Below are 7,995 nucleotides of genomic sequence, written 5' to 3'. Positions count from 1 at the left end.
GTGAGTGTGCAAGGAAAAGGAGCAGGTATTGGCTTGGAGCTTTGACAGCTGAGAGAAAGGACCAGAAAGTCTCAGGTTACATTACAGCTTAACCATTGTCATCAAAGACATAATTATATGAGAAGCTGTGACAGAAACAGGCATTAATCGGTTTTCATTGTTGTAACAAAATCTCACAGATAAAAAACAGTGGAAAATCATCTTGATTCACAGTTCAAGGGACCTCATTTTCTTCCTGTGTGAGTTGTCATGGTAACCATGAATGCAGTGAGAAAGCTTAATTTCAGAGTTAGGATATACATTTTAACAGTGTTCATGATTGTACAGCAAGAGCAGAATATTCATTCATTTCATAAGCAAAGTACATAGGATTCAATCAAATTTCTATACAAAGCTTTCAGTGGGGTTGTTTTCAGGAGTGGTATAGAGGATTGTTTTAATAATCTTGCTTGAAAAAACTTAAGCAAATCACACAATTCAATATGGAAAATGTATTTCTTGTTACTCAGAACAAATAAGATTAGAAAGTAAAATGCTGAAACACATTTAGGATTATTTAACATGTAATGAAAATGTATGAAATATAGAAATTTTTAAACATATAAAGTTGGTGTACAGTAGAGAAGTGAAGTATACAAAGTGAACTCAGCAAATCTGTCACTTTACTCTGAGGACAAAATGACACTATGATTAGACAGAAGTCATGTGAGCCTGGAAGCCACCATGCTCAGTCAGAAGAGTGTCAGTCAAGCAAGTCCCCTGCTGTATTAACTCTCAGATAAGGAAAAGAAAAACCCACAGGATTCTCCCATAGGATTGTTTGGGAAATTAATAAGAAATGTTAGAGAACTCCTCAGGAGCTGGTAGGAGAAGGCCTGGGAAGCCTCAAAGGAATGTTGAAAGGGAGTCATTGACTTCAATAGATCAGCACAAAGAAAATTATCCTAAGAGCTGAAGAAAGATCCTGAAGGGTGGAAGAGATAAAAGAGGGGGAAGGCTGACCTCAGGTTGTCTCTCAGCTCTGCCTTCAATGTTTACAACATGATGTTTGTGTTTACTATACTTAATAACCGTGCATTCTCCTCTCTCCTGTTCTCTAAACATTATTTACTGAAGGGGCTATTTTTTCCAGTTGCATTAGTTGTCAAGATAATTTGAATATACACATGACAAGTTCTTCATGTTCTTGGTTCTGTGCTATTTCCTTCAGTCTATTTGTGTCTATGACACTACCACACTGTTTTAATTATACTATATTATTAACATGTTTTCAAATCAGGCAGCATGTGTCTTTCAACTTTGCTTTTAATGTTTAAAATCCTCTGATATTGCATTTAAATTTCTGAATAAATTTTCTATTTCTGTGAAGATGTTATTAATATTCTAATAAGGATTGCTTTGAATCTGTAGATATTTTGAGTAATGTGACAATCCCAGGCACAGCACACCATACCCAAGTGTCGCAGGGAGGTAGCTTAACCACTGAAGTGCAGAGAGGCCTGACTGCACATGTAGAACCACACCCTCCACTCAGAGGTCCATGCCCAGAGCCCTCTGGCAGAAGCCCTCCAGTCCCAGCTAAGGACCATCCTTTGGCACAGTGCACCATATTCAAGTGACATGCAGAGGTAGCTAACTACTCAGGAGGGCAGAGAGGCCAGACAGCACAGGTAGGACCACCCCTGCTGCTCAGAGAAAACTCTGATGACACAAGAGCCTAGGAGCAGCCTGGGATAGGAGTCTTCCAATTTCTGCCTGCATCCAGAATTGATTGTGGCTGTTATGTTCATTGGCTAACTGCCTGCTCAGCACCGCATGGGGCAGCAGAGATGTGTGGCAGGGATGTGGGCCACAGCTGCAACAAAGAGACCACACCAGGCCAAATAGTTCCACATGGGGTTTTATTGGGAATGGGGAACAAAGGTGGCAGAAGAAAGAAAGGAAAAAAGAGAAAGAGAGGGTGGCACTACTCAAATATATACAGATGGTGACGTAGTCACAGATAAAGGTAGGCCCAGTAAACTCTGGATATATGGTGGCTGTTGCCTTAGGAACAGGCCTATAGGTTGCACTGTGCTTGCCTATGTGATGTTGCAGGTGTCGGAAGACCTGGTACTAACATTCCTCCCTTCTTGTTATTCAAAAGGATGAGGGGAAAGCTGGTGGTGAAAGGGGATGAGGCCACCATGTCTCTTAAACTGCTTCCTACTATCTAGGGACATAGTTAATTTTGGGGTACAGCTGGCTTTCACCATCGAGACCCATTTGGTAAGCTTTCATATCAGGTACCTCCATGGACAGTAGCTCTTCTGTGGGCAGCGGCTGGTAATCCTGTAATAGGAACTGGTAGAGTCCAGTAACTGGATGACAATAAGACAATGATGTTTAGCAATGAAAGGATTCTGGATATCCAAAACTCTGGGGTCAACTTGAGAAACTTCTGGATTCTCGGGGTCCAGATTAGTGTATTGTAACAAAGCCTTTGTGAGGCATTCTAAAAACTGAGATGGATTCTGAGAACCTCTTGGAGTTTTTCAAAATTTACCAGCTTTAAAGCTGCTTTTCTAAGACTGGCCAGAAGACGTGTAACAAACTGTCTCTGGCTAAAATACCATCTGTGGAATTGTAATTCCACTGAGGGTCCTGGTCAGGAACTGTATCAGATCCAATTGGATATGTTCTGTCTGTTTGGTGAATTTTGTCTGCATGCATTCTTGTCTCTTCCAAAATTCGCCTATGTTCATCAGGAAGTAAATTGTTAGTAAGAATCATATGAGCATCATGGAAAGTCAAGCTGTAAGACTGAGTGATGTACTGAAACTCCTTAATAAAAGTTGGAAGAGTTAGAAGTATAGGTACCCAGTCTACTTTCTATTTGAGAAAGTTCACTCAACGAGAAAGGAACATGTACTCTGACTAGACCATTAACTTCAGCCACTTCCCTTAGAGGAAGGACTGGTGCTGGGTCAGGTGTCCTTGGAGGAAGAGAAGGACTTGGGGGTTTGGCTGTAGCCTTGGAAAGTGTGATAGGAGGGGTAAAGTTTGGTGCTAGCTCAGGGCATTTGGAGTGACCTGTAGCTGGCACAGAGGGAAAGGAGGGGTCTGGAGAGGTCAAGTTAGTAGGCTCCAGGACCTGGTGAGAGAGAGAGACTGAGGCAGCAGTTTGGGTTCTAGCAGGCCTGACAGCAGGTCTGCAATGGATGGGAGATAGTTCATCAGTGGGATCATCTAGTGGAAGGTGGGTAGGTTTCGTGGCTAAGAGCAGCTGGATTGGGGGACACACATTGAGCAGAGGGAGGGTTTGGAGTGGAGATAAATGAAAGCTTGAACATATGAAACCTCATCCCGTTTACCGGATTGCTGACACTATGTATTAAGATCCCTTAAAATGATCAGGTCTAGAGTGACATTAAGTGACCAGTTGGAATTATTGTCTAATGTATATTGAGTCCAGACCTCATTGCAGTGATTTATCAGCTTTGAGCACCTCAAATTGGACATTAGTTTCAGAGACTTGAGATTTTTCCAGGAGACATCTCACTGGGGTGGCTGGAGGTATAGTTGAAGACAAGTTAGCACCCATCAGGTTACAGGGGGAACTGCTAAATAAAACTCCAGCATCCTGGAGGATTTTTTTAGCAACATGGTACGGCCAAGCTAGAAATTCAGGTTGTCACGAGAAACCTAGGGGCTGGTGGCTAATGTTCCAAGAACATCGAGGAAGCACCCAACCTGGACGAGGGTTTTCAGCAGCTGCGAGAGCTAGAGGGGAGCATGGGTTGCTTCCTAGCGAGGGGTCCATCTGGGAGCCTAATGTCCTAGCAGGAATGTCAGCCAGGAGGCCAGTCATATGGACTGGGCATTGGAAGCTAATCTTAGCTCAAAAAAAAAGACTGGCCAGATCTCATCTGAGTATAAGATTTCCTCTGGCTAACAGGGGGAAACTCCTTACCAATTAATATGCAGGTGTGTACTTGTGGGAACTTGCAATCCTGTAGCCGAGAGGGCCAGTAAATATCTTCAACAAAATTATAGATGAAAACTTCCCTAACATAAAGAAAGAGATGCCCATTTACATACAAGAAGCCTACAGAACTCCAAACAGACTGGACCAGAACAGAAAATCCACCTATCACATAATAATCAAAGTACCAAATTCACTAAACAAAGCAAGAATATTAAAAGCAGTAAGGGAAAAAGGGCAAGTAACATATAAAGGCAGACCTATCAGAATTATACCAGACTTCTTATCAGAGTCCATGAAAGCAAGAAGGTCCTGGGCAGATTTCATACAAACTCTAAGAGAACATAAATGCCAACCCAGACTACTATACCCAGCAAAACTCTCAATCACCATAGATGGAGAACCCAAGATAGTCTATGATAAAACAAAATTTACACAATAACTTTCCACAAATCCAGCTCTACAAAGGATAAGAGATGGAAAATGCTAACATTAAGGAGGGCAACTACACCCTAGAAAAAGCAAGATAGTATTCTTCTTTTAACAAACCAAAAAGAAGATAATCACAAAAACATAAAAAAATCATATCAAAAATAACAGGAAGCTACAATCACTATTCCTTAATATCTCTTAACTTCAATGGACTCAATTCCCCAATAAAAAGAAATAGACTAGCAGACAGCATACGTAAACAGGACCCAACATTTTTGCTGCATAGAGGAAATGCACCTCAATGTTAAAGACAAACACTACCTCAGAGTAAAAGGCTGGAAAACAATTTTCCAAGCAAATGGTCCAAGGAAACAAGCTGGAGTAGCCATTCTAATATCCAATGAAATGGACTTTCAACTAAAAGTCATCAAAAAAGACATGGAAAGACACTTCATACTCATTGAAGAAAAAATCTACCAAGAAGAAATCTCAATTCTGAACATGTATGCTCCAAATGCAAGGCCACCCACATTTGTAAAAAACAAAGAAAGAAAGAAAGAAAGAAAGAAAGAAAGAAAGAAAGAAAGAAAGAAAGAAAGAAAGAAAGAAAGAAAGAAAGAAAGAAAGAAAGAAAGAAAGGTAGGAAGAAAGAAAGAAAGAAAGGAAGGTAGGAAGAAAGGAAGGAAGGAAAGAAGGTAGGAAGAAAGAAAGAAAAAGAAAAAACAAATTCACTAACCCTCAAAGCACACATTGCGCCACACACAATGATTGTGAGTGACTTCAACACCCCACTCTCATCAATGGACAGATCAGGAAAAAACAGTGACACAGTGAAACTAACAGAAGTTATGGAACAAATTGATTTAACAGATATCTGTAGAACATTTCATCCTAAATCAAAAGAGTATACCTTCTTCTAAGAATCTTAAGATACCTTCTACAAAACTGACCATATAATTGGTCACAACACAGACCTCAACAGATATAAGAAGATTAAAATAATCCTATGCCTCCTATCAGATCACTATGTAGTAAGGGAGGTCTTCAATAGCAAAAGAAAAAAACAGAAATCCCACATATGAATAGAGGCTGAACAAAGCACTACTAAATGATAACCTTGGTCAAGGAAGAAATAAGGAATAAAAAGAAAGACTTTTAGAACTTAATAAAAATGAAGGCAAAACATACCCAAATTTATGGGACACAATGAAAGCAGTGCTAAGAAGAAAACTCAAAGCTCCGTGTGCCTCCAAAATGAAGCTGGAGAAAGCATACACTATCAGCTTAACAGAACACTTGAAAACTCTAGAACAGAAAGAAGCTAATACACCCAAGAGGAGTAGATGACAGGAAATCATGAAACTCAGGACGGAAATCATTCAAGTAGAAACAAAAAGAACTATAAAAAGAATCAACAAATCCAGGAGCTGGTTCTTTGAGAAAATCAACAAGATAGAAAACCATTATCCAAATTAACCAGAAGGCACAGAAACAGTATCCAAATTAACAAAATCAGAAATGAAAAGGGAAATGTAACAACACAAACTGAGAAAATTTTAAAAAAAAATCTTCAGATCCTAATACAAAAGCATATACTCAACACAACTGGAAAATCTGTTTGAAATGGACAATTTTATAGACAGATACCAAATACCAAAGATAAATCAGGATCAGATAGACCTTATAAACATTCCCTTAACCCCTAAAGAAATAGCAGTGGTCATTGAAAGTCTCCCAACTAAAAAAGGGCAGAGGAACAGATGGCTTTAGTGCAGAATTCCATCAAACCTTCAAAGAAGACCCAACACTAATACTCTTCAAACTGTTCCACAAAATAGAAACAGAAGGAACACTACCAAACTCATTCTATAAAGCCACAATTATGAAAGCCAAAACCAAAACCACACAAAGATCCAACAAAGAAAGAGAACTTCAGACCAATTTCCCTTATGATTACGAATGCAAAAATATTCAATACTTGCCAACTGAAACCAAGAACACATCAAAATGATCATTCACCACGATCAAGTAGGCTTCATCCTAGGGATACAGGGATAGTTCAATATGCAGAAATCCATCAGTGTAATCCACTACAAAAAAACTCAAAGGAAAAAAAAAAACGCATGATCATTTCATTAGATGCTGAAAACCATTTGACAAAATTTAGTATCCTTTCATGTTAAAAGTCTTGGGAAGATCAGGAATTGAAGACCCATAACTAAATGTAGTAAAAGCAATATACAGCAAACCAGTAGCTAACATAAAACTAAATGGAAAGAAGCTTGAAGCAATCCCACTAAAATCAGGGACTAGACAAGGCTGCCCTCTCTCTCCCTATCTATTCAATATAATAGTTGAAGATATCTAGCTAGAGCAATTAGACAACATAAGGAGGTCAAGGGGATACAAATTGTAAAGGAAGAAGTCAAATTATGATTATTTGCAGATGACATGATAGTATACTTAAGCAACTCAAAAAACTCCTCAGAGAACTCCTACAGCTGATAAACAACTTCAGCAAAGTTACTGGATATAAAATTCACTCAAAGAAATCAGTAGCCTTCCTATACTCAAAGGATAAACAGGCTGAGAAAGAGATTAGGGAAATGACACCCTTCACAATAGTCACAAACAATATAAAGTATCTTGGTGTGACTCTAACCAAACAAGTGAAAGATCTATATGAGAAGAACTTCAAGTCTCTGACAAAAGAAATCAAAGAAGACCTCAGAAGATGGAAAGATCTCCCAAGCTCCTGGATTGGCATATCTAATATATTAAAAATGGCCATCTTGCCAAAAGCAATATACAGATTGAATGCAATCCCTTTAACATCCCAACTCAATTTTTCATAAAGTTAGAAAGAGCAATTCTCAAATTCATCTGGAATAACAAAAAACCTAGGATAACTAAAACTATTCTCAACAGTAAAAGAACTTATTGGGGAATCATTATCCCAGACCTCAAACAGTACTAAAGAGCAATAGTGTAAACCTCTGCATGGTATTGGTACAGGGACAGGCAGGTAGATCAATGGAATAGAAGGGAAGACCCAGAAATGAACCCACACACCTATGGTCCCTGGATCTTCGACAAAGGAGCTAAAACTATCCAGTGGAAAAAAAGATAGCCTTTTCAACAAATGGTACTGGTTCAACTGGCTGTTATCATGCAGAAGAATGCAAATCAGTCCATTCTTATCTCCTTGTACAAAGACCAAATCCAAGTGGATCAAGGACCTACACATAACACCAGACACACTGAAATTGTAGAAAAGTAACTGGGGAAGACCCTTGAGCACATGGGCACAGGGGAAAATTTCTTGAACAGAACACCAATAGCTTATACTCTAAGATCAAGAATTGACAAATGGGACCTCATAAAACTACAAAGTTTCTGTAAGGTAAAGAGCACTGTCAAAAGGACAAAACAGAAACCAACAAATTGGGAAAAGATCTTTATTAACACTACATCCAACAGAGGGCTAATATCTAATATATACAAAGAACTCCAAGAGTTATATTTCAGAGAACCAAATAACCCGAAGAAAAAATGGGGTACAGAGCTAAACAAAGAATTTTCAACTGAGGAATATTGAA

Source organism: Apodemus sylvaticus, chromosome 2 (assembly GCF_947179515.1).
Source record: "Apodemus sylvaticus chromosome 2, mApoSyl1.1, whole genome shotgun sequence".
NCBI classification, from domain to species: Eukaryota; Metazoa; Chordata; class Mammalia; order Rodentia; family Muridae; genus Apodemus; species Apodemus sylvaticus.
Note: the sequence above shows the minus strand (reverse complement) of the source record.